This window comes from Notechis scutatus, chromosome 4 (genome assembly GCF_049901735.1).
Source record: "Notechis scutatus isolate UNSWTSFEM ecotype Mainland chromosome 4, rNotScu1.2, whole genome shotgun sequence".
Lineage (NCBI taxonomy): Eukaryota > Metazoa > Chordata > Lepidosauria > Squamata > Elapidae > Notechis > Notechis scutatus.
In genome coordinates this window covers 119,996,518-120,016,613 of record NC_142012.1, presented here as the reverse complement: position 1 = coordinate 120,016,613, position 20,096 = coordinate 119,996,518, and positions in this window count along the sequence as shown.

Sequence of the window (20,096 nt, the reverse complement as noted above, 5' to 3'; positions counted from 1 at the left end):
GAACATTTGACCACGGCTAGGAAATTGAATCAAAGGCAGATTCGTTGGTCGTTATTTTTGCCAGATTTAATTTCTCGGTTACTTACGTTCCAAGTGGTCAGAACCGAGAGCGGATGCATTATCTCGGAAACCGAGTATACTTGTGCCGAAGATCCTCTTCCTTCTACGGACAGTGTTACCACCGGAATCTCTAGCCGTACTGCAGGAACCGGTAGATTTACGGGCCCAACTACGAGAGGCGCAACGTTTGGATGCGTGGACGCAGCAGAGACGGGAGGACATTGGCCCAACTTCTCCATGGTCTTTTGAAGGCGATCTGCTTCGATATCGGGGTTTATTATATGTGCCTACCAGACCGTTGAGGGCTCTCATCATGACACAATGTCATGATAACCCAGCCGCTGGTCATTTTGGATTACACAAGACCTTGCATTTGGTCACTCGGACTTTTTGGTGGCCTCGAGTTCGTCATGATGTGTCTTCTTACGTCGCTTCTTGCGTTCAATGTAGGCAAGCGAAAGCAGCATCCGGTGCACCTCCTGGACTTTTGCAACCCTTGCCGACTCCAAGTAGACCATGGGGAGCGATCTCTATGGACTTTCTGACACATTTACCGTCTTCATCGGGGTTCACAACAGTGCTTGTGGTAGTGGATATGTTGACTAAAATGGCCCATTTCATTCCCTGTCGGAAATTACCATCGTCCCACTACGGCTCAGTTATTTTTGCAACATATCTTCCGTCTACATGGACTGCCTGATAGAGTGGTTTCTGATCGTGGGGTCCAGTTTATGGCAGAATTTTGGAAACAGTTAATGGCGGCTTTGCAAGTGAAAGTATGTTTAGCGTCAGCGCACCATCCCGAAACTGATGGCGGGACGGAGAAGGTGATTGGGATTCTTACTCAATATTTGAGATGTTTTGTTAATTTGCGACAAAAGCGATTGGGTGAAATACCTCCCGTTAGCAGAATTCGCGTTTAACAACTCGCAGCATACCTCCACCCGTGTCACGCCATTTTTGCAAATATGGGTTATCATCCGCGTTTCTTCCCATTAACTATGATGGATTCCCGGTTCCTGAGACCCGAGTTTTTGGAAGAACTACACGCAGTTCGCCGTCTACTGATACAACAATTGAACAAGGCAAAAGAAGATTATAAGCGGTTTGCAGATCGGTCCCGTCGAGATACACCTCCGTTAGTTGTGGGTGATAAAGTGTGGCTATCTACAAAACATCTGAAGGTCGATCGCCCTATTAGAAAACTTGATCATCGGTTTATTGGTCCGTTCCCGATTGAGGCAGTTATTAATCCCGTGGCATACCGCCTCACTTTGCCACGATCCATGCGTATTCACCCGTCTTTCATCGATCTCTTTTGATTCCTGATTCTTCTGTTTGTCGATTACGTGATTCTGCTGAACCGGGTCCGTTATCATTGCCTTCTGAGGAGCCTGCTGTTGACGATACGGTGGTCGACGTCCTTGATTCCCGTTGGCTCAAAGGTCGCTTCCAGTATTTGGTCAGGAGGAGGGTAGATGACTCGGAGGTTTGTTCCTGGATGGATGCGTCTACACTTCATGCTTCGGATCTGCTTGAGACTTTCATGCACGCTTCCCTTGAAACCGCATCCGGATCGCCAGACCCGGGGAAGGGCCCTGCGGTGAGGATAGTGTTGTGATTCCGGCATCTGCTACAGGTTTTTGAATGACAGCTCCAGCGAGGAGGACTTATATGAATCAGCAAGTTCTAACGACGAGGAGGAGATGAATGCATTTGATTTGCAAGATCGGCTTGAACCTTCAAACTCCTCCACCCTTCAATTAGGTGGTCAGCCGGGAACGGGTGATAATGAGGAACCAATGATATCTTCAGGTGAAGAAGATGATAATTTGGATGATTGCTGGGTAGATGTCAGGACAAGACGTCTCCTGACAAGGAGGAACCAACGAGGATACAGTAGGAGAGCAGACCAGCAATTAGACTAATTAGTTACTCTATAAAGGGAGAGATATGACTTTGCACTTTGTCCGGAACAAAGTGTCTATTTGCAAGGAGAACTGAAGAGCACAGTTTGGAGGATTTTGATCTGAAATGTCTTGTTGGGATTTGGATTTAATTCGTTGGAACTTCTACTTATTGGAATTATTTTGTGAAGGATTTTGATCTGAAGAATCTTGTTGAGTCTTGGATTTAGTTCGTTGGAACTTTTACTTATTGGAGCTATCTGTGAAAATTCCTGTTTGCTGCCTTTCTTTACAAGGACTGTTGCTTTCAGCCTTATCTGTTTACTTTAAAAGGTGGGACATAACATTTTCCTGTTTGCTGCCTTTCTTTACAAGGACTGCTGCTTTCAGCCTTAACTGTTTATTTTAGAAGGTGGGACATAACAACCAACAATCCAAATATCACCAAATAATCCAAAAACATGCAAGCTGTTTCTTTTTTACTCTTTTTTTTTTCATTTTCTCTTCCTGGGGTTACTATTTAGTTGCAAAGTTTCAGTTAAAATGTATCTTTTAGAAGTCTTGTTGAAGTTTTAGTGTAGATTCTTTTTAATTCCAGGCAGTCTCCTCCCTCTTCCAGATCCTGCCCTTATTCTTTTTCTCTCCCTTCCTGCTTATGAAAAAGAAAATTTTTAATGTCCAGAAATCTTTATTATCCCTTTGGCATTTTGTTTTATTTTCAGCTTAATTGCCTATTGATGTCAAAGCGGATTTTTCCGATTTCTTATTTAAGTCTCTTAGTTGTCAATATAAGGGAGAGAAGGAAAAAAAAAGCCAAACCTTTCCCTTTTCACTTTCTTTCGCTGCTTCCGACTCTTCTTTGGAAGCGATGTTATTTTTTGTAAGTTTAAATTCCAGGGTACCTTAGTTGTTGCTTTTACAATTTAACCCGGTCAGCCAAAACTTTCACTTCTTATCTTCCTCCTGCACATTCTTTTCCAGTCAAGTTCTCCTTTGTGGTGGCCATTTCTGACCACCGCTGCAACCGCCTTTGGGAAAGGGAGTAATGGCCAGCTGAGGAGGAGAGATGCAGCTCTCCTCAACCCTGCTGGCAGTCTCCCCTCTCTTCACCACCTCTATGGGGTAGCTTAGCCCCGAAACCAGCCAGCTCGGGGCACTCCAGCGGCGAGCCCAGACAGAAACTGTGCACGATCGCGGATTTCTGTCTGTCGCCGAAGCCCTTCAAACCGGAAGTCCAGAACTGGTAGTAAAAATTTTTGAATCCCACCACTGATGGAAAGAGTACCCAGAAGATTCCGCTGATATTGCCCAGTACAGACTTTCAATGAGTGTGTACTGAATTTCAAATTGGAATATAGACATCTAGAATGTCATTCCTTTTTCAGAAGCAAATCAGCTTGCCACCTTGGACCTTAACAACCTACAATAAGCCTCTAAACATTTATTTATTGATAAGCAACTAAGCTTAGTTAATGGGCAGTTAAAAGAGTACATTTTATTTTAGGGCATTTACTTATACAGCTTTTATATTCTCCTCCAATCATTCCACAAATGCAACACTACACAAGTGATGCTCTTTATTGGGCTGGCTTTTAAAAAAAATGACTTTACTCTCAACCATCCAGTATTGCCAATTACAATGGGACATAATTATATTTGCCAGCTTATGATTTGATCTCTCATTGTAAATTCCTTGCTATGTTCAAATGAACATAGCGTCCCAACAGTGTCCTATAGACTTTACTGTTGTTAAGTATATTGTTCAGTAAGATGTTTCACATGCTCAGGATCAAAGGTGCCATACCCTTTGCTTCTACTATCCACTTCTATTAAAATGTTGTTTTCTTGATGCATTTATTGCTAGTTTATACTGTGCTTTAGGCTGTGTCTGGAATTGGGTTTAATGAAAGCACTGTAGATACACAGGGTGATTTCTTCCATCACAGAAAAATCCTGACATTGGAAATTCTCTTGAAAATATAGATATATAGAGTTTTAGAAAAAGATTATCTTAAGTTATTTTTCAGATAGTGCATCATATGAATGAATGTACTTATGTATGGAGCAGCATATAAAGTTTGACAAAGAAGTCTGTGTTATTAGAATTAGTTTCAGCTCATGTGATGGAAACATACAATTGACTGCTTAATGCTTTTTGCTGGGTAACATTAAGATCCCAATAATGCTTGATTACTGTAATAACCTCAAAATATTTCTTGTCTGATTCATAAATTTATTTGTAAGTCAGTAAAAGGTTCCATAAATGCTTATTTAAACTGTGCCAGAATAGTTTTATTATATATATATATGCTTATTTCTCATAAATTGCAATATTTTGGAATGGTTGTAATAATACAACCCTGATATGCTTCTACTAAGTGTCTGAATTTGTCTGAACTAGTTGTCTAATCCAGACTTTTTCAAAAATGTTTTCAGCTATGCTTAGTTTAGTGTTATGTACAAACTTGGAACCTTTGCCTTTTAAAAATCTACTAACTAGAATCACGAGCTCCGTTTAATAAAGAGAAATTCATATGAAACCATTATTACAATGGTTGGTTGCACAGTCAACCAGACGTTTAGACTAAATTTGGCATTTTTATCTACCTATTCCCAAGGATCTTCCAGAGGGCCTGGGATTGGCAGATGTTGTTTGATGGTGTTAACTATATTGTTACAGTATGTAACTTGTTCCAAACAAAGCTGCCTTTTGCAATTGACTGATAGTGATTTTGCCAGTGCTGATGGTGATATTTGGAAATTGTATCCAAATTATTATTGCTACCATATTTAAAACCTGAAGGAATACACAAATTGTGCCAAAATCAAGAGAAAAAATTAAAATACATCACATTTTTAAAATGTACATGTAAATGTTGATGAGGGGGAGGAAGAAAAACATTCTAATTTCATGTATTACATTTCCATAGGAAGATGTCAACGAAGAGAAAGGTTAACAGACATCTAAAAGAAGTCATGATTGATATCTGGTTAACAATTGCTACTCCAGGAAAAGCCATTGCAAAGAGCCATAAATTGGCAGCTATTAACAAGCTCTAAAGAATAATAGAAATAAAATTGTAGACAGCTCTCTCTTTTTTTTTCATTTCCTGGATTTTCATGATCTTCTTTTCAAATAAAAAATGAAGTAATATTTCACTAGGATTCTAATTCTGAACTTCTGCTTGGGACTTGTGCTTTCCGTCACATAGGCTGGAAAGGGAATTGTTCAAACTTTAACATGTTATTTAATTGTGACCATGTATTTGGAGAAACATCTATTTGGGCAACTTTGATCTGTTGGTAAGGATTAAAAAAAAAACCCTAACATAGTTGTTGCTTTCTTAATAAATAAGTATTGGTATTTTTCTCGTTTAGATAGCTCTTCATATCTACAATATGTGTAATATAAGAATAACATTGAGTCTTATAATTATCAGACTTATTCTTACATGAGTTTTATTTCCAAATGAGGAATGCTAAATTTCAAAGAGGTCATTGGTTTGTTGTGAAATGACCAATCTATTTACATTGTGTAAATACATTTTAAAACTATATCGCTTCATTTTGTAACTTCCATTACGTTGTTCCTATCAGACATTTGAAGTAAACAATTTGCCATTCCAGTCTGCCAGCAAATTAGTGCAGGTCAAGCTGGTAATTGGACTGTAGCGTGATACTATAAATATGAAAGATCACAAACAGTGAATCTTGTTTTTGTAGACAATTAATACATTTGTTCCATATACCTTCTAGAATGGGTGCAATAATTTTTGATGAAGCATGTATACTGATGTGTGTAAGATTTGTTCTTATGTGTTCTCTCCCATCAAGTTAAATTTAGAATTTATGTTAATTTTTATGTCCTAATGTTTCAAGTTTGGAAGACATGATGGAAAAAAGGCTTTAGTTTAAACATACAAAACCCATTCTTCAACGGTACTGCGTCATTCAGAAAATATTTGGGAAATAGTTATTAATAACAATATCAAAAGTGTTGGCTGAATGAAGCTAAGATGCTATTTTAAAAAGTTAACTCCAAATACATTAGGAATAAATTATATTCACTTTCTGTATATGAATTAATGATGATTAATTCATCGGGGGTATTCCTAGCACCATGTAAATAGGCACTAGAGTACTTTGTCTTCAAGAAGCCTTCACTGTACCCTACTAGCCTAGATAATTTCCTCCACCTCTCACCTTCCCTTCTTAGAAAAGTTGTTTGAGAGAATGTTGACACTACAATGTCAGAGAATTCTGAATAAAATGGATTGTCTGGATCCCTGAGAGTGGTATGGGGGTAGTGGTTCTATCCTGATTCTCCTTGTTCTTTTGGTAGCTTTTAATCAACCTGGTATCTTTTTGGGTCTTGTGGGAGTTGAAAGTGGGGCACATTTTTGTGGTGGTTCACTTCCTTCCTTTGAGGTCAGTCCCAATCATTGTTGATAGGGGACAAGAGGTTCAGCCTGCAGGCCTGCTTTGTGGGATCCCAATAGAGCTCAGTGCTCTTTCTGCTCCTTTTAAATATCTATATGAAGCTGCGGTCAGTTTGCTTCTAGGTCCAAATTAAAATGTTGTTTATGGTCTTTAAGTCCATCATGGAATGGGCTCAGGTTACCTGAGGATTGCATTGACCAATCCTACTGGATCAGGCAGAAGGAGCATGTGTTGACCGTGTCTGCAAAAAAATTTCAATTGGTGGATCTAGGAAAAGAGCCTTCTCTGCTGTTGTCCCCAAGCTATGTGCTCCCCCCAGGTGAAACTGGCCCCCACTTTTTTGGCTTTCTGAAAGAGTGTTAAGACCTGGCTCAGTCAACTAGACTAGGGGTCCAAGAGGAATCTTGGGGGTTGCTGGTGGCTTGGGGGAACTCTCTCTATCTTTATACTTAGTTTATTTTTGTATGGATTTTATGGTTTTTACCTTAAAACACCCATAATGACTTAGAACGTGAAGTAGTGATCTATACATTTGATAAATAAATATCCCATGACACCCAAAGAGGTAATAAAGAAAATTAAGAATGAACAAACAAACAAACATCTATATAGATTATTTTCTGTTATATATTAAGGTACATATTATTTCTCTCCTGGTTAACAAGATGAAACTGGAACATAAATTTTGCAAAATGTCGGAAGAAGAACCATTCATTTTTAATTAAATCAAATGTTTCTCTTTCAGCACCTTAAAAGTTAAATACATGAAGTTTACCATGGAATGAAAACATTGATTTTTCTAATGATGTCATTGTGACAGGAATAACTTTTTACAAATCTAAATAGTAAATAATCACTTTGGACACACAGCTTGGCAGAGGTTAGGGACTGTTACCTAATAGCTTTTCATTTTTGATACATATAGTTCAAAAGCAGAAACCAGTTATTAGCAGATTGCTTAATCCCCTTCTTGTGCTGTGGATGGTTCCCTACCCCCATCAGTTAATGCTTGGTATGTGCATTGCAGTGTGTGATTCAATAGGCCATCAGATGTCTTTATTTTTCAGGGCTTCTGAATCAAGCCTTTATGTTGGGTAATTGTCTAAAACAGTTCACCATCATGTGACTGTGCTGAATTCACATGATGGTGATCACAAATGCACATAAAGTTGAAAAAGCGTCACAATCAGATAATGCTCTATAAAGAAAGTTATGTATCTTCATCCATTACCTAAAATCATGTTTTTCTCTGTATTAAAATATTTTTTTGAATAAAATCATTTCCTTAGCCAAGCGGAGTCAGAGAATAACTTGCTGAGCCACTTGACCCATAAGGCATAGATGTACTTTATTATTTATTTTTATACCATTAATTTGAACATAATTTCTGAAAGCTTTAGGCAGCATCCACTCACTTTATTGCCACAGCAACCGGCTTGTGAGTTAACTTGAACTGCAAGATAGAGTAGCTGGCAAAAGGTCAACCATTTAATTCTGGAGATGAATGAACATTTAGATCCAGCTAAGATTAACACCATAATCATTATGGTGGAATAACAACAACAACTGCTCCTGAGTTTCATGTTTAATGAATAAAAGTTTATAACAACAACAACAACAACAAGAACTTCAGAATTCAGACAGATGGGCACCTGCTACATAATATCCCAGACTTAACAATTGTTGATAAGAAAATCAAAAAAGTCTGGATAGTAGATGTAGAAGTGCCTGGAGACAGCAGAATAGAAAAGAAAGAACTGCAGAAGATAACAAAATACAAAGTCATAAAAATAGAAATAGAATGACTATGACAAAAGCAAACAAGTGTAGTACCAATAGTAATAGGTGCCTTGGGTGCACTCCCAAAACAACTGGAGCACCACTTGAACACCAAAGGCATTGACAAATTTTCTATCAGTCAATTGCAGAAGGCAACTTTACTTGGAACAGCTTCCATCCTTCAATGTTATCTCTAACACCATCAAACATCCAGATTTGCCTATCCCAGTTCTTGGTAAGGACTCGATAGGTAGACAAAAATGCTAAACCCAGTCTGAACATCTGGCTGACAACAGCAATAATAATAATAATAATAATAATAATAATAATAATAATAATAATAATAATAATAATAATAATAATAATAGACAAAATTGCTAAATTAATCACTGGTCAATATGTAAAAAATACGACTTACCTGTATCCAAAAAGTCATGAAATATAAAGTGGAAAAGTTGTCAAAAATAAGAAGGTGAAGATCTTGTGGGACTTTTGAATACAGATGGATAGTCATTCGGAACACAACATGCCAGATATAACCGTTGTTGAAAACTGAAATGTACAATTTATTGATATCGCTGTACCAGGAGACACCGGAGTCAAAGAAAAAGAACTGGAAGAAATCATGAAATATCACGACATGGCCATCAAAACTATGTGATTATGGATGAAACATGTGACAGTGATACCCATTGTCATCAGGGCACTTGGCACCATGTCCAAGAATTTTACAAAATACATCAAGAAATTATAGCTTCCTGCAATAACACCAGCAGAAATGCAAAAAACGGTGCTACTTGGAACATCATACATCTCAAGAAGATACTTGGTCAATACCTAGGATGCTGGCAACAACCCATATCAACTATCAGTGGTAGTCAATAACATTTGTGATATATTTTTAAATGTTCAGTTGACTGAATTTCATGTTTAATGAATACAAGTATAATAATAATATAAAAATGTAGTTGAAAGATTATGGTGTAAATCAGCTATAGTCATCCTAGTAGTTATCAGCACCCTCGATGCCATACCAAATTGTTTTACACAGCACTTAGAAAATCTGTGTGTTGACAAAATTTTCATCTGTCATTTACAAAACATGTTACCTGGATCTGCATATATATGCTATGCTGACACATTACAACATCTAAAGTTCTTTAGGAGGGCATGATGGGTATGCAGGCCAATACCAGCAAAATACATTATTGTATTATTGTGCAATACATTATTGTATAAATAATAAAAATAATAAGTACAAGTAGACAAAATACGTCAAATCCAGTGTAAATATCTGGCTGATTGTGTGATCAACCATAATAACTCATTGTTACATGAGAAAGAGAGACACCAGACTGGAAGTCCTCTTTATCACATTGCAATAAACAATTTCATTTCACATATAATTTGTTTTGATCAGTTAGAACCTAGAAATCATTTAAATAACTCAATCTTAAACATATTTTAATGGCATTAACAGGCTTAATTCCTATAACTTAAATACTTTGTTATTTTCACATTTAGAAGCTTAAAATACTAATCTATTATAAACAGTTTATTTGAAGAAGGCCTGGCTTACGTGATACTAACTTGGCCATCCACCAATTTGATTAAAGCAGGATATTATTTCCCTGTAGACAAGAGGAATTGTTTACTTGGAAAATATCATGAGCAGTGGAATATTGAGAATCGATCGATCATAACATGCAGACACAAAACAAAGTTTCTGGAATAATTACAGGCTATAACGATCAGAAAGACAAATTTTATCCACTCCTCAGAAGCTAGGAGCAAGTCTGTCTTAAACAAGAAACAAAGGAGAAATATACTACATCAACACATTTGAATATTTGCTGCATACATCACTTTAACTGTACAATATTATGAGGTCTTGTTTCATTTGCATTCTTGGCACCTTTATAAAATTAACACCCTTTATTTTATAACTGCCCAATTGCAGTTATGGAATCATGTTTTGCCTAACACCCTCTTTGAAGTATCTTAGTGAGTGTGTTTTTGTTTGTTTATGAGTCACCAAGTCTGGCAGCACATGTAGAGTAACAGTATTCTAGAACGGGACAATTGTTACCACCAAAATATCAATGTTAAGGAAGGCTGGCTCATGAAATGCAACATATGCAAAACTTTATCTCCAAATGTGTCTGGGCTTGGAGTCCCAAGTGTGTGAGAGACCTCATTTCCTGGTTGACAACTATACATTAAAATATCTTTTGGCTACTTTTTGATTTTTTTATAGTGTGTTTTAACTGGTTGTGTTTTTATGATTGTGTGCTGCAGTGGCAGGATTCAAATTTTTTTTACTACTGGTTCTGTGGGCATGGCTTGGTGGGTGTGGCAGAGGAAGAATACTACAAGATCTCCATTCCCATCTCACTCCAGGGAAAGGATACTGTAAAATCTCCATTCCCTCCCCACTCCTGGTGGAAGGTTACTGCAAAATCCCCATTCCCTCCCCACCCCACTAGCCTGCTTTCCAGCTCCATTCTCCTATGCAGGGCAACCAAAGAAGACCCAGCTGATCATCTGGGACTCAGCAGGCAGAGAATAGATGGGGGGAGGGGCAGTCATAGGTGGTATTTGCCGGTTCTCTGAACTACTCAAAATTTCCATTATAGGTTCTCTAGAGCTGGTCAGAACCTGCTGAATACCATCTCTAGTGTGCTGCCCTGAGTTATGGCTTTGAGATGGGTAGCTATAGAAATTGAATAAATAAAATAAAAAATAAGTAATATTTTGCACTAAAGCATCCTGGTGAACATCCCAAGTTAAGAAAACATTCTTAAATAGTAGATGCATGAGAAGAAAGCAAAGGTAGTAGATTAGGCAATGAAAAAGGAATTATCGCTCCTTGACAATTTTCTCCAAGCTGTTGCCTTCCCTCAGATATGCTGGACTGTAGTTCCCATTTGTAGACCAACATATGTTGCAATTTATCAGATTGAGTGCATTAAACTGTATTAGTGAGGTATATACCAAACTAGATGCTTTTATATTAGAGTTAGCACACAAGATATTTTGGAAACCTGCTGAAAAATTAAAGATGAATAGCTCATTAAGCTATGAGACTGGAGTGGAGACAGAAGCTCAATTACCTGTTTAACTTTGTAAATCAGGAAAGAATCTGGTTAACCCAACAGCATGTATTGGAAGTAATGTCTCACAGAGCAGCATTAGCACTTCTGGCAGTAACTAAAGATCTTCCGTTTCTTGAATTTAATTCCTGTATTTAAATTTTACTAGGACCACTTCATCCAGAAGTTTCAACCAGTCAAAGCAAAACAAAGGAGTAGGGTTTAGTAATCTGACAATTGATGCAGTGCCACTTTACAAACGTCTAAGAAATAAACGTCATTGTGGATTCATATACTATGCTAAATGTAATGATTGTTCATTATATAATGGTTACATCTTACTTTATAAGATAAAAATAAAATCAGTCACCATATATGTTTCAAAGGTGTGTATGTGTGTGTTTGTGTGTGTTTGTGTGTGTGTGTGTGTGTAGAAGCATATATGGTGATTGATTTTATTTTTATCTTATAAAGATATAACAATTATGTCTTATTTATAGATAAACTCCTTTTTTACAATGCCCTAAACATTTTAATTCAGGGTAGAGTTTTATTTTTATTTATTTATTTGATTTGTTAATCGCTTACAAGATAATAGGTATAAGTATATACATAGTTATGAATACATGAAATGGGTACATGTAAGAAAAATAAAAGAAACAGTAGGACAGGGATGGTAGGCACGTTGGTGCGCTTAGGCACGCCCCCTACAGACCTCTTAGGAAGGGGGTAAGGTCAATAGTAGACAGTCTAAAGTTAAGTTTTTGGGGTTTGGGGAAGAAACCACAGAGTCAGGTAGAGCAGGGGTCTTCAACCACTGGGCCGCGGACGTACCGGTCCGTGGAGCACTCTGTACCGGGCCGCAAAGAATTTTTTTTAAAAAATGGCGGCTTTCTTCGCCTTCGGTGAATGCTGCTGGGATCGGGGATCAAGGACACAAATGAGAGAAGGGGAGGAGGAAGCAACCAAAGCCTTTCCTGCTCTCTGGCTCAGCGGCTTGGTTTCCTCCCGCCTCGTTCCTCTCTCAGTCGCTCTCTCGCTCCTCCACCAGCCCAGGAAGAAACTGCTTCAAAGAAGCCGGGGGTGTGGCTTTTCCTGTCGCCGCAGCACCTCCGAAGCGCCCGTTTTACCCCCACCCGCCCGCCCGCCCGCGCTTCAATTCAGTGCTCCGTTCTGCCTGCCTGCCTGCCTGCCTTCGTTTCGGAGCAGCTTCGACTGAGAATAATAACTATTCGCCTCTTTTTATCAGCGAAGCTGCTCCGAACGAAGAGGCAGGCAGGCAGGCAGAACGCAGCACTGTGGATTGAGCTGGCGGCGAGGGTGGGTGAGTAAGCGAGGCCGGAGCGCTGCGACGACAGGAAAAGCCACCCCCGCTTTGAAGCAGTTTCTTCCTGGGCTGGTGGAGCAAAGAAGCGACTGAGAAGAACGAGGCAGACACCTGAGGAGGGAGGAGACACCTGAGGGATGGGGCTGAGGAGGCATGGCGAGGCGCTCCCTGAACTTGGTGGTTTGCTGGCAGACGTTTTATTACCCGACTAGGTAACAACATCAGATGTTACCTAGTCAGGTAATGAAAGCGTCTGCAGGCAAACTCATCAAACTTCAGATTCTTCTCCCCCCCAGTCCTTGAAAAAGTGTTTGTGCTTGAAACTGGTCCCTGGTACAAAAAGGTTGGGGACCACTGAGGTAGAGTATTCCAGACATTGACCACTCTGTTGCTGAAGTCGTATTTCCTGCAATCAAGTTTGGTGCGGTTAACCCTGAGTTTGTATCTATTGTGTGCTCTTGTGTTGTTATGGTGGAAGCTGAATTATTCATTGACAGGTAAGTCATTGCAATGTATGATTTTATATACCATACTTAGATCAGATGGAAGACGGCGTAATTCAAGTTTTTCTAGTTCTACAATTTCAAGTCTCGTGGCATAAGGTATTCTATAATGAGTAGAGGAATGGAGAACTCTTCTTGTGAAATATTTCTGGACTTTCTCAACTGTGCTAATATCAGATACGTAATGTGGTTTCCAGACTGATGAGCTGTATTCGAGTATTGGTCTAGCAAATGTTTTGGATGCTCTAGTTAGTAGTGTGATATTACCAGAGAAAAAGCTACATAGGATTAGGTTAACAACTCTTAATGCCTTTTTGGCTATGTAGTTACAGTGGGCTCTAGCACTTAGATCATTAGAGATGAGTATTCCAAGGTCCTTTACAGAGCTTGAATCATCAACAAGGTCTTGACTATTCAGCTTGTATTTTATTTTCTGATTTTTTTTTTGCCAATATGTAAGACAGAGCATTTATTTGTTGAGATTTGAAGTTGCCATTTGTTTGACCATTCTGATACATAGTCAAGATCTTTTTGAAGGGTAGCAGTATTGTCTGTGGTATTGAACAGCTTTACATCATCAGCGAAAAGAACACAGTTGCTCTTAATATGATCACAGAGGTCATTTATGTAGAGTATGAAGAGAGTTGGTCCTAGAACACTGCCTTGGGGGACACCACTATTGACAGGTACAGAATTTGATAGGACACTCCTAATTTTGACCATTTGTTGTCTGTTTGACAGGAATGCTTCTATCCAGTTATGCAGGTGTCCAGAGATACCATAAGATTTTAGTTTTAGGAGTAGTTTGTCGTGTATCACTGAATCAAAGGCTTTACAGAAGTCTATATAGATTGTGTCTATTGTTTTGCCCTTATCGAGTTGTGTAGTCCATATGTTTTTGTAGTGTAAGCGTTGCAGATTACAGGATAGTTTTTTTCTGAAACCAAATTGTTTATTGGAGAGTAGGTTTTTTTGTCTCTAAGTGGAGGATAATGGATTGGTTAATAACTGATTCCATGACTTTACAGGTGACGCAGCATAAGGAGATTGGTCTGTAATTTTCAACTAGGCTGGGGTCTCCTTTTTTGAAGATAGGGATGACTGTGGCTTGTGACCATAGTGTTGGCAAGGAGCTGGTCCTGAAAGATTTTTCAAAGATTATGCTTTGAGGTTCTGCTATGGCAGTGGATAGCTTTTTTAAGAAGCAGGCACATATTCTATCCAATCCAATAGATAGAGATGGTTTTAGAATGTGTAGTGCTTTTTCAACATTGACTTCTGTAAAATCGATATGTATTAGAGCATTGTAGTTTTCTATGGTTCGGCTAGGAAATACTGGGCATGATCCATTGCTATTTACCAATACTGAGCCAAAGAATATATTAAAGAGGTTGGCTTTAATGGTGTTGTCATTGCAGACTTTACCATTAGGTCCTATCAGGGGTGGGATGGACCTTGAGTCTTCTGGTTTGTTGCTTACAAAATTGTAGAAAGCGCGGGTGTAATTGGTGCGTAGAAAGTTTTCCTCTTGTTTAATGTGATAATTGGTGCATTCAGTCTTTATCTGGTGGCATAAATTTTTGTATCGGCTTTTGAAATTGGCAACGTGACCAGATTTATTTTTCTGCCAGAGTGATCTCTTTTTGGATTGAAGTTTCCTTATTGCTATGGGTAATCTATTTTTTGTTGGAGGAGTTGGGGGAGATTGGATGGAACTGAGCTTGTCAGTAAATATATATAATATATATATATCACACACACATACACATACATGCAGTATGTATATATGTGTGTGTATGTATATTCATGTGTGTGTGTGTGTGTGCGTATTGTGTGTGTGTATGTGTGCCCATGTGTATGTATGTATACACACACTATGTGGATATCCATCTCTGTATCCAAGAATTAATTTTATTTTAAAGTCAGTTTCACCCTGGATCTTGTTTAATGAATCTTTGTTTAATACAGAATTATATTATTGAAACACATTCACATACATGTGTTCTAAACGTTCATTGACAATTTGCTTTGTCTTGATTTTGTTCAGAAAAGTTTCAAGCTTAACAAATAACATACAGAGGAGTGCTGTAGTAATACTGCACAAATTGCCTAGAGAGACATAACATTATAGTAATGCTATGTACTAGCTTGCAATCTTCAATTGTAATAGGGTTTTTCATAATTAATAGCTGATGTTAAACCCCAGGGAACCACTGCACAGAGCTCTATTTAGGGATCACATCTGTTCAATTTGGCAACGTATATCCCTTGGGCCCATATATGCAGGTATAGTATCAGTCAAAAGAGCAGATGGGGGCAATCACAAAGCCATTTCAAGTTCCAACCTCTGTAAACTGAAGGGATACTGTCAAAGCCAATTATATTCAGATGTATGCAATATGACCCCAAAGGCCCTTTTAAAATCAGCAAAGGGGAGCCTTTATTTTTTTCACTTTTAGAAGGTAATTTGGGCTAGACCAGTGGTACAAAGGCTGATGATGCTTTGAAATTCCCTTGCTCCAAAGACAGTAACTTCCCATTGTATACCATAAAATATCTAATAATCATTTTGGAGTGTCACACAATGAAGTATGGAATTTTGCTCTGCTTAACACATTTACCAATATCAATCTCCATGTGCTCTTAATTGATGGAAGCCTAAGAATGGATCATTTCCTTTTAATGTAGAAGATGACCTTGATATCAAACAGATGAAGAGGAAGAACCACTCAATTAGTAAATCAAGTTATTGTTGGACAGACAATAAGAACAATATAAACCAAAATAGTCTAATCAGGTGTACATCAGCTCATAATATTCCCAGATTCTTCCTGCATTAACATCACTACAATTTTAAATGCAGGTTGTCCTACCCATCTATTGTTATATTTAAGAGCTGAAATTTCACTGGAAATAATCTAATTCAATCCCATGATGAGATGATTTTTTAAATTTTTGTTTAAATAGCTCTCACAAAGAAGGAGTTTCTCCCTATAGATTTTTTGTGTTTCTCTGCTTCTTCACAGCTCCATTTGACAGCAGATCATTTCATCAGGGTCATGATCTAAGCTCAAAAGTGGTGGAAACTGATTGAGTTAAATATTATCTTCTGGGATGAGTCTCTGATTCCAGCTGTTCAGTCTATTCTTCCTTTGGTGAGAAACCTCTCTTAAGCCTTTTTATTGCCAGATTAAACACAAACAGCTATTTAATAACAAGTAGTCCTTGATTTGTAACAGTTCATTGAGTGATGTTCAAAGTTAAAATGGCACTAAAAAAAGTGACTTATGACCATTTTTCACACTTACGACTGATGCAGCATGCCCATGGTCACATGATCAAAATTCAGATGCTTGGCAACTGACTCATATTTATGACACCTGGCAAGCAAAGTCTATAGGGAAGCCAGATTCACTTAACGACTGTGTTACTAACTTAACAACTGCAGTGACTTGCTTAACAACCGTGGCAAGAAAGGTTGTAAAATGAGATAATTTTAATAACTGTCTTGTTTAGCAACATAAATTTTGGTCTCAATTGTGGTCTTAAGTTGAAGACTACCTGTATTTCTCAGAAGTCTGTATAGCATTTGTAGCTATTTTGCAAATTTAAACTGAATCTGTGAATGATAAATGTAAGTCTGTGAACCAGCTACCAACATTGTGTTGCAAGTGAATATTCAGTGGGTTTTGTAACTTCCTTCACCCAGAGAAGGAAGGCATTAGAAAGGGCTTATCTGAATTAGTTTGGCCAATTGAGGGATTCAGATAGCTGGATATTGTTTCATATGAATATATGCACTTTGTATCTAGGAAATAGGTCAGATTTAAAATACAATGCTAATTCAATGTCATTTAAAACTAGAATTAATATTATATGAGTTTAAAACATTTGCAACTTCATTTGTTGAAAAAAATCTAAGAAAAGTTTAAAAATTGGTCTGAAGTTTGAGTCATTAGTTTTGACCTTGAGTTTGTTAGCCATATGGTCCTCTCAACCTGGAATCCAATGACTCCAAATTACCCTTAGTACTATAGGATAATATGAGTTTGATGATTAAACATCATGCTATCCTGGTAATAATCACTTGTCTCATTGCTATCAGAAAGACAGAATCTGAAAAACAGTGCTTGTGGCATAAATATAACTAGGAAAGTACCATTCTTCCCTACTGTGTCATTCTGTAGATATTTGTAGGTTTTTCATTGCACATTTTATTGGACGGATATACCTCTGTTTTATAGCGTCAACACTGTGGCATATGTCCACAGCTCAGAGGTGTGAACTATATGTTGCAACTCTTTCCTTGACTTGATCTAAAAGATGGACAAATGGTTCCTTAATAAGTAAGATGAGTTGCCTGGAGCAAGAACAGAGGAGTTTAAGCAGCATTCTGGCTGTCTCCCAATAGTAAGATGCTCTCTGTAATGAGGCTTTCTCCTACTCCAAATAATGTGTGGGCCGAATATCTCATTATAGAATAGTTGTGGGAATCCTACACAAATGGTAAATTGCAGATGGGACAAACTTTGATGGATCATCAGGATAATCCCTTATTAGCAACAAGCTTAGTGGGGTTGCTGGTAGAACAGCAACACCTCTGAACTGTGGGGCATTTAGCCAAAGATAATTAACTACACTGCTCAAATTCAGTGTACTGTGTAACAATTTACTTGCTCTAAACAAAAGAGATGGAGGTCAACCCTGCCCCAAATTGTTTTCTCTCAACATGCTATTAAATCTCTGCATTAGTTCCTGGGGATAATTAAGCAATTGCAGTCTATCCAGGAATGATTTCAAAAATTCCATTAGCAAGCTAAGGTACTGTGTGCCCCTTGCAGTAAATCAATGTAAACAGTATTAGGCTACCATAACTGTGAGAATGTACAAGAGAACAGTGGTCAGACATTGTTGAAAACTTTAATTTCTCTGAATATCTTAGATTTTCCTCACATTTTTGTAAACTCTGCTCTGGGGTTTGTGATGAATATGGCAAGAAGTCTGTGCCTAGTTTAATAGCAAGCAAGTGGCATTTGTCATTATTTGGAATAAGCAGAGTTTGGTTATTTTATACTCATGCTCTCTAATTATATATTCTGAATGTTGAAACTAATTAGAGATCCTGCTTGCTAACTGAAGATGGGGAAATATAGAGGAATACAAGTCATTATCATTGTTACCATTTCTTCTAGTTTTGTACTGCTTTACAACCCAGATGAACTCAAAGTAGTACACAGAAAAAGAACAATAGAAAAATCAACATTGAAGCAATTTGCCAAAAGCAACAAAGAAAAACTATCAAAAGGAATAACCAGAAAAACAAACACAACTAGAAGGGGAGGAGAGTAGCAATATTTTTACAAATATAAACAAATATAGAAAACAGATCAATAAGTAATTAGCTTTTGTCAAGATATCCCAGGAACATCTTGTGGCTAACAGGACCACAATTATTTGAGTCAGGGAAGAAAACATCCCAATCGGTGGGTTTATAATGAAGTGAGTAGGCATTAGAGTGGTAGTGGGATTTCTAGCTTTGGAATTGGGCATGGGAGAAAATGGAGAGATTCCCTCCCCCCCCTTTAAAACTTTGATAAAGCTCTTTTAAGATTTATCTTGCTTAAAAACAATAATTTTCGATGGTTGCTTTCTACCTCAGAGCTTCTCATCTTCAAAGCCTTAAGTGAGAAGGACATGGAGAATGAAGAGTAATTCCTTTCTTCCACCTGTTAAAAACATTGGGCTGGTCACTCTTTTTAAATTAGCCCCTCTACAGAACAACTTTCCTTCCTTTGAGATGAGCAGTTTTGTCCAGCCTCCCCTCCTCTCCACAATAGTTGTCATGTCTATCTTTCCTAGGAGGCCTTTTGTAACTGTGGAAAAAAGGAACAACTTTAAAAGGTTGTGTTTATCATATAAGACAAAACAACACAGTGGCATAAGGTTGAAATGCCTCTTGGCAAACTTTGTCATCAAAGCTTGAGGGAGCTCAGTTACACACGATGCTTTCTAGCTCACTAAGAAATGTTCTCTTCACAAGGAAATGGTTTCTTTGAATTTAGCTTTGCCAGAGAATATGGAACAAGACTGCTCCAACTCTTCAAATATATCTTGCATGTTTTACAGAATTTTTTTTAAAATATGGAGACAACATAGGATGATTAATGTAGAATATGGGTCAGTATTAAAATAGATTGTACTATAATATTTCATCATATTTTCACCTGCTTAAATACAGCTGTCTATTCAGAAAGTGGGGGTGTAAGGTAGACAATAAAGAATGAACCTGTGGGAGTTTCTTTTCTGCAATAATTTTTTAAAATTCTCTTTTCTTATTGCATCGAAGTCAAACTATTAAGGAAATGTGATGGTCCAATTTAACACATACACACACACCCTCCATAATCCATGCAACTATAATATCTGTGATACCAGATCAGGTAATAGCAATAGCAAAAGCACTTAGACTTATATTCACTTATATTCAAAGTGCTTTACATCTCTCTTTAAGCGGTTTACAGAGTCAGCATATTGCTCCCAACAATCTGGGTCCTCATTTTACCCACCTCAGAAGGATGGAAGGCTGAGGCAACCTTGAACCTGGTGATATTCGAACTGCCAAATTGCAAGCAGCTGGCAGTCAGCATAAGTATTGTTTCTCGGATTCAGATGGAAGATTTTGACCTTATTTTGACAAAAAGTTTTTTTCATTCAATCTCCATCTTGTATTACAAGAATTCTTTTAAACAGCTTTTTTTTTAAAACTAACTGTCCATCAGCAGTCCTTTTGGTCAAAAATCCCAGATTAGGAAATAGGTTTGAATACTGCCTATCTTTGCTCAATTGCTTAGCAGAATGCACACAAATACAACTAAAGTTAGAGGCCACTTTTATTAAAACTATACTGATTGAGAGTGCAAGAAATCTTGGGCTGAGTGGGATAACTTGAGATTGGTATACTCCAATGATTTTGGTCCTTGAAGAAGAA